The sequence below is a fragment of the Arachis hypogaea genome, chromosome 13 (assembly GCF_003086295.3).
Source record: "Arachis hypogaea cultivar Tifrunner chromosome 13, arahy.Tifrunner.gnm2.J5K5, whole genome shotgun sequence".
NCBI lineage: Eukaryota > Viridiplantae > Streptophyta > Magnoliopsida > Fabales > Fabaceae > Arachis > Arachis hypogaea.
Genome location: NC_092048.1, coordinates 114,467,098 through 114,474,495, shown reverse-complemented (window position 1 = coordinate 114,474,495; position 7,398 = coordinate 114,467,098). Strand labels below are relative to the sequence as shown.

At 40.8% G+C, this 7,398-nt stretch overlaps 1 non-coding gene across 1 annotated transcript; it reads left to right on the top strand.

Moving 5' to 3' along the window:
* The first annotated feature begins 6,560 nt into the window (after positions 1-6,560).
* On the top strand, positions 6,561-6,668 carry LOC112739428 (small nucleolar RNA R71). The gene has a single exon (XR_003170364.1). It is a non-coding gene; the product is annotated as a small nucleolar RNA R71 (small nucleolar RNA).
* The last annotated feature ends 730 nt before the right edge of the window (positions 6,669-7,398 follow it).

Genomic DNA, 7,398 nt, shown 5'->3' with positions numbered 1-7,398 from the left:
AAAACTCAATACGCACGTTCATGATCTTATATCTGTTTCACAACTTCGTACAACTAACCAGAAAGTGCACTGGGTCATCCAAGTAATAAACCTTACGTGAGTAAGGGTCGATCCCACGGAGATTGTCGGCTTGAAGCAAGCTATGGTCACCTTGTAAATCTCAGTCAGGCGGATTAAATTGTATTAAGAAACTATAGTGGATGAAAATAAATAAAATATAAAATAGGATAGTGGTACTTATGTAATTCATTGGTGAGAATTTTAGATAAGCGTATGGAGATGCTTTTGTTCCTCTGATCTCTGCTTTCCTGCTATCTTCATCCAATCAATCCTACTCCTTTCCATGGCAAGCTTTATGTAGGGCATCACCGTTGTCAATGGCTACATCCCATCCTCCTGTGAAAATAGTCCAATGCGCTGTCACTGCATGGCTAATCATCTGTCGGTTCTCGATCATACTGGAATAGGATTTACTATCCTTTTGCGTCTGTCACTACGCCCAGCACTCACGAGTTTGAAGCTCGTCACAGCCATCCCTTTCCAGATCCTACTCGGAATACCACAGATAAGGTTTAGACTTTTCGGATCTCAGGAATGGCCATCCATGGGTTCTAACTTATACCACGAAGACACTAATAACTCGGACTCGGTCCCCTGTATTAGATATCCAAGAGATATCCATTCAATCTAAGGTAGAACGGAAGTGGTTGTCAGGCACGCGTTCATAAGTTGAGAATGATGATGACTGTCACGATCATCACATCCACCATGTTGAAGTGCGAATGAATATCTTAGAAGCGGAATAAGTTGAATTGAATAGAAAAATAGTAGTACTTTGCATTAATTTATGAGGAACAGCAGAGCTCCACACCTTAATCTGTGGTGTGTAGAAACTCTACCGTTGAAAATACATAAGTGATAAAGGTTCAGGCATGGCCAAATGACCAGCCCCCATAAAGGTCTAAGATAGCATAAAACTAATCAAAGATGTAAATACAATAGTAAAAATTCCTATTTATACTAAACTAGTTACTAGGGTTTACAGAAATGAGTAAATGATGTAGAAATCCACTTTCGGGGCCCACTTGGTGTGTGCTTGGGCTGAGCTTGAAGTTTACACATGGAGAGGTTATTCTTAGAGTTGAACGCCAGTTTGTAACGTGTTTCTGGCGTTGAACTCCACTTTGCAACTTGTTTCTGGCGCTGAACGTCAGACTGCAACATGGAACTGGCGATCAACGCCAGTTTGCGTCATCTAAACTCGGGCAACGTATGGACTATTATATATTTCTGAAAAGCCCTGGATGTCTACTTTTCAACGCAATTAGAAGCGCGCCATTTGGAGTTCTGTAGCTCCAGAAAATCCACTTTGAGTGCAGGGAGGTCAGAATCCAACAGCATCTGCAGTCCTTCTTCAACCTCTGAATCTGATTTTTGCTCAGGTCCCTCAATTTCAGCCAGAAAATACCTGAAATCACAGAAAAACACACAAACTCATAGTAAAGTCCAAAAATATAAATTTTAATTAAAAACTAATAAAAATATACTAAAAACTAACTAAATCATACTGAAAACTATGTAAAAATAATGCCAAAAAGCGTATAAATTATCCGCTCATCACAACACCAAACTTAAATTGTTGCTTGTCCCCAAGCAACTGAAAATCAAATAGGATAAAAAGAAAAGAATATACTATAAATTCCAAAATATCAATGAAACATAGCTCTAATCAAATGAGCGAGACTTGTAGCTTTTTGCCTCTTGAATAGTTTTGGCATCTCACTCTATCCATTGAAGTTCAGAATGATTGGCATCTATAGGAACTCAGAGTTCAGTTAGTGTTATTGATTCTCCTAGTTCAGTATGTTGATTCTTGAACACAGCTACTTTATGAGTCTTGGCCGTGGCCCTAAGCACTTTATTTTCCAGTATTACCACCGGATACATAAATGCCACAGACACATAACTGGGTGAACCTTTTCAGATTGTGACTCAGCTTTGCTATAGTCCCCAATTAGAGGTGTCCAGGGTTCTTAAGCACACTCTTCTTTTACTTTGGACCTTGACTTTAACCGCTCAGTCTCAAGTTTTCACTTGACACCTTCACGCACAAGCACATGGTTAGGGACAGCTTGGTTCAGCCACTTAGGCCAGGATTTTATTCCTTTAGGCCCTCCTATCCACTGATGCTCAAAGCCTTGGGATCCTTTTTATTACCCTTGCCTTTTGGTTTTAAGGGCTATTGGCTTTTTGCTCTCGCCTTTTGGTTTTAAGAGCTTTTGACTTTTTCTGCTTGCTTTTTCTCTTTTTTTTTCCGCAAGCTTTCTGTATTCACTGCTTTTTCTTGCTTCAAGAATCAATTTTATGATTTTTCAGATTATCAAATAACAGTTCTCCTTATCATCATTCTTTCAAGAGCCAACATATTTAACATTCTTAAACAACAACTTCAAAAGACATATGCATTGTTCAAGCATTCATTCAGAAAACAAAAAGTATTGTCACCACATCAAGATAATTAAACTAGTTTCAAGGATGAATTCGAAACCATAAACTTCTTGTTCTTTTGTAATTAAAACATTTTTCATTTAAGAGAGGTGATGGATTCATAGGACATTCATAACTTTAAGGCATAAACATTTAAATACTAATGATCATAAAGACACAAACATAAAGCATAATAATCGAAAAACAGTAAAAATAAATAGACAAGTAGATTAAGGAATGAGTCCACCTTAGTGAGGGTGGCGTCTTCTTCTTCTTGAAGAACCAATGGTGCTTTTGAGCTCCTCTATGTCTCTTCCTTGTCTTTGTTGTTCCTCCCTCATAGCTCTTTGATCTTCTCTAATTTCATGGAGGATGATGGAGTACTCTTGATGTTCCACCCTTAATGGTCCCAGGTTGGAACTTAATTCACCTAGGGAAGTGTTGATTTGTTCCCAATAGTTTTGTGGAGGAAAGTGCATCCCTTGAGGCATCTCAGGGATTTCATGGTGAGGAATTTCCTCATGCTCATGTTGAGGTCCATGCTCTCTTGTTTGCTCCATCCTTTTCTTAGTGATGGGCTTATCCTCTTCAATGAGGATGTCTCCCTCTATGTCAATTCCAGCCGAATTGCAGAGGTGACAAATGAGATGAGGAAAGGCTAAACTTGCCAAATTAGAGGACTTGTCAGCCACCTTGTAGAGTTCTTGAGGTATAATCTCATGAACTTCCACTTCCTCCCTAATCATAATGCTATGGATCATGATGGCCCGGTCTATAGTAACTTCAGACCGGTTGCTAGTAGGGATGATTGAGCGTTGAATGAACTCCAACCATCCTCTAGCCACTGGTTTGAGGTCAAGCCTTCTTAGTTGAACCGGCTTGCCCCTTTAGTCAATTTTCCATTGAGCTCCTTCCACACATATGTCCATGAGGACTTAGTCCAACCTTTGATCAAAGTTGACTCTTCTAGTGTAGGGGCATGCGTTCTCTTCCATCATTGGTAGGTTGAACGCCAACCTTACATTTTCTGGACTGAAATCTAAGTATTTCTCCCGAACCATGGTGAGCCAATACTTTGGGTTTGGGTTCACACTTTGATCATGGTTTCTAGTGACCCATGCGTTTGCATAGAACTCTTGAACCATTAAGATCCCGACTTGTTGAATGGGGTTGGTGAGGACTTCCCAACCTCTTCTTTGGATCTCAAGTCAGATCTCCGGATACTCATTCTTTTTGAGTTTGAAAAAAACCTCAGAGATCACTTTCTTCTTGGCCACAACTTCATAGAAGTGGTCTTGATGGACCTTAGAGATGAATCTCTCCATCTCCCATGATTCAGAGGTGGAAGCAATTGCCTTCCCTTTCCTCTTTCTAGAGGTTTCTCTGGCCTTAGGTGCCATGAATGGTTATGGAAAAACAAAAAGCTATGCTTTTACCACACCAAACTTAAAATGTTTGCTCGTCCCCGAGCAAAAGAAGAAAGAAAGAATTAGAAGAAGAAGAAGAGAATGGAGGAGATGGAGGGAGAAATGGTTTTGGCCAAGGGGTGAAGATAGGGTTGTGTTGTGTGAAAATGAAGAAGGAATGAGGGGTTTATATAGGAGTGGGGAGGGGTTTATGGTTCGGTCATTTAGGGTGGGGTTTGGGAGGGAAATTATTTTAAATTTAAAGGTAGGTGGGGTTTTTGGGGAAGAGAGGATGGATGTGATTGGTGAAGAGGTGATGGGAAAGAGTGATTGAGTTGATTGGTGAGGGGTATTTGGGGAAGAGAGTTATGAAAAGGTGTGAAGAGGAGAGAAGAAGTAGGTGGGGATCCTGTGGGGTCCACAGATCCTGAGGAGATCCTGTGGGGTTCACAGATCCAGTGAGGCCAAGAACTTAATCATCCTTGCTCCAATTAAGCGTGTAAATACCCTCTGTAGGCAATCCTGGCGTTTAACGCCAGATTGCAGCATGTTTCTGGCGTTAAACGCCACTTCCATGCTTGTTTTGGGCGTTCAACACCAGTCTGTAGCATGTTTCTGGCGTTGAACGCCAGTTTTCCTTTGGGGTGCATTCCTGGCTTTTAAACGCCAGAATGCTGCTTGTTTCTGGCGTTTAACGCCAGTTTCATGCTCTGTTCTGACATTAAACGTCAGCCAGATGCTCCTTACTGGCGTTTAAACGCCAGTAAGCCCTTCCTCCAGGGTGTTTTGTTTTCAATGTTGTTTTTCATTCTGTTTTTGATTTTTCAGTAGTTTTTTGTGATTCCACATGATCATCAACCTAATAAAACATGAAATAGCAACGAGAAAATAAAATAAAAATGATTAAATAACATTGGATTGCCTCCCAACAAGCGCTTCTGTAATGTCAATAGCATGACAGTGGGCTCTCATGGAGCCACACAGGTGATCAGGTCAATTTTATAGACTCCCAACACCAAACTTAGAGTTTGGATATGGGAGTTCAACACCAAACTTAGAGTTTGGCTGAGGCCTCCCAACACCAAACTTAGAGTTTGATTGTGGGGGCTTTATTTGACTCTGTACTGAGAGAAGCTTTTCATCCTTTCTCTCCATGGGTGTAGAAGGAGATCCTTGAGTTTTAAACAAAAGGTTATCCTCATTCAGTTGAAGGATCAATTCTCCTCTGTCCACATCAATCACAGCTCTAGTTGTGGCTAGGAAGGGTCTTCTAAGGATGATAGATTCATCCTCCTCCTTCCCAGTATCCAGGATTATGAAATCAGCAGGGATGTAAAGGTCTTCAACCTTTACTAACATGTCCTCTACTAGTCCATAAGCCTACTTTCTTGAATTGTCTATCATTTCTAGTGAGATTCTGGCAGCTTGCACCTCAAAGATTCCCAGTTTCTCCATTACAAAGAGTGGCATGAGGTTTATCCCTGACCCAAGGTAACATAGAGCCTTCTCAAAGGTCATGGTGCCTATGGTATAGGGTATTAAGAACTTTCCAGGATCCTGTTTCTTCTGAGGCAATGTCAGTTGATCCAGATCACTTAGTTCATTGGTGAGCAAGGGAGGTTCTTCTTTCCAAGTCTCATTACCAAATAATTTAGCATTCAGCTTCATGATTGCACCAAGGTACTTGGAAACTTGCTCCTCAGTAACATCTTCATTCTCTTCAGAGGAAGAATACTCATCAGAGCTCATGAATGGCATAAGGAGGTTCAATGAAATCTCTATGGTTTCTAGATGAGTCTCAGATTCCTTTGGTTCCTCAGAGGGGAACTCCTTATTGATCATTAGACGTCCCAGGAGGTTTTCCTCACTGGGATTCACGTCCTCCTCCTCTCTTGTGGGTTCGGCCATGATGGTCAATTCAATGGCCTTGCACTTTCCTTTTGGATTTTCTTCTATATTGCTTGGGAGAGTACTAGGAGGGATTTCAGTGACCCTTTTACTCAGCTGGCCTACTTGTGCCTCCAAATTTCTAATGGAGGACCTTGTCTCATTCATGAAACTTAGAGTGGCTTTAGATAGATCAGAGAATATATTTGCCAAGCTAGATGGATTCTGCTCAGAACTCTCTGTCTGTTGCTGAGTGGATGATGGAAAAGGCTTGCTATTAAACCTGTTTCTTCCACCATTGTTAAAGCCTTGTTGAGGCTTTTGTTGATCCTTCCATGAGAGATTTGGATGATTTCTCCATGAGGGATTATAGGTGTTTCCATAGGGTTCTCCCATGTAATTCACCTCTACTATTGCAGGGTTCTCAGGATCATAAGCTTCTTCTTCAGAAGATGCCTCTTGAGTACTGTTGGATGCAGCTTGCATTCCATTCAGACTCTGAGAAATCATATTGACTTGCTGAGTCAATATTTTGTTCTAAGCCAATATGGTATTTAGAGTATCAATTTCAAGAACTCCCTTCTTCTGAAGCGTCCCATTACTCACAGGATTCCTCTCAGAAGTGTACATGAACTGATTATTAGCAACCATGTCAATGAGTTCTTGAGCTTCTGCAGGCATTTTCTTTAGGTGAATGGATCCACCTGTAGAAGTATCCAATGACATCTTAGCTAATTCAGACAGACCATCATAGAATCTATCCAGGATGGTCCATTCTGAAAGCATGTCAGAAGGACACTTTCTGGTCAGTTGCTTATATCTCTCCCAAGCTTCATAGAGGGATTCACCTTCTTTCTGTCTGAAGGTTTGAACATCCACTCTAAGCTTACTCAGCTTTTGAGGAGGAAAGAACTTGGCTAAGAAAGTCGTGACCAGCTTATCCCAAGAGTTCAGGCTATCTTTAGGTTGAGAGTCCAACCATACTCTAACTCTGTCTCTTACAGCAAATGGGAAAAGCATAAGCCTGTAGACCTCGGGATCAACCCCATTGGTCTTAACAGTATCACAGATCTGCAAGAATTCAGTTAAGAACTGAAAAGGATCTTCAGATGGAAGTCCATGAAACTTGCAGTTCTGCTGCATCAGAGAAACTAATTGAGGTTTCAGCTCAAAGTTGTTTGCTCCAATGGCAGGGATGGAGATGCTTCTTCCATGTAAATTGGAATTAGGTGCAGTAAAGTCACCAAGCATCCTCCTTGCATTATTATTATTTTCGGCTGCCATCTCCTCTTCCTGTTCAAAAATTCCTATAAGGTTGTCTCTGGATTGCTGTATTTTAGCTTCTCTTAGTTTTCTTTTTAGAGTCCTTTCAGGTTCAGGATCTGCTTCAACAAGAATGTTCTTGTCCTTGCTCCTGCTCATATGACAAAGAAGGGAATAACAAAGAAAATATGGAATCCTCTATGTCACAGTATAGAGATTCCTTTGTGTGAGTAGAAGAAGAAAAGAATGTAATGTAAATAAGAGAAGAGGAAAAACTCGAACACAGAGAGGGAGGTGGTGTTCGAATTTTTGGATGGGAGAGAAGTGTTAGTAGATGAATAAATAAATAGAAGGA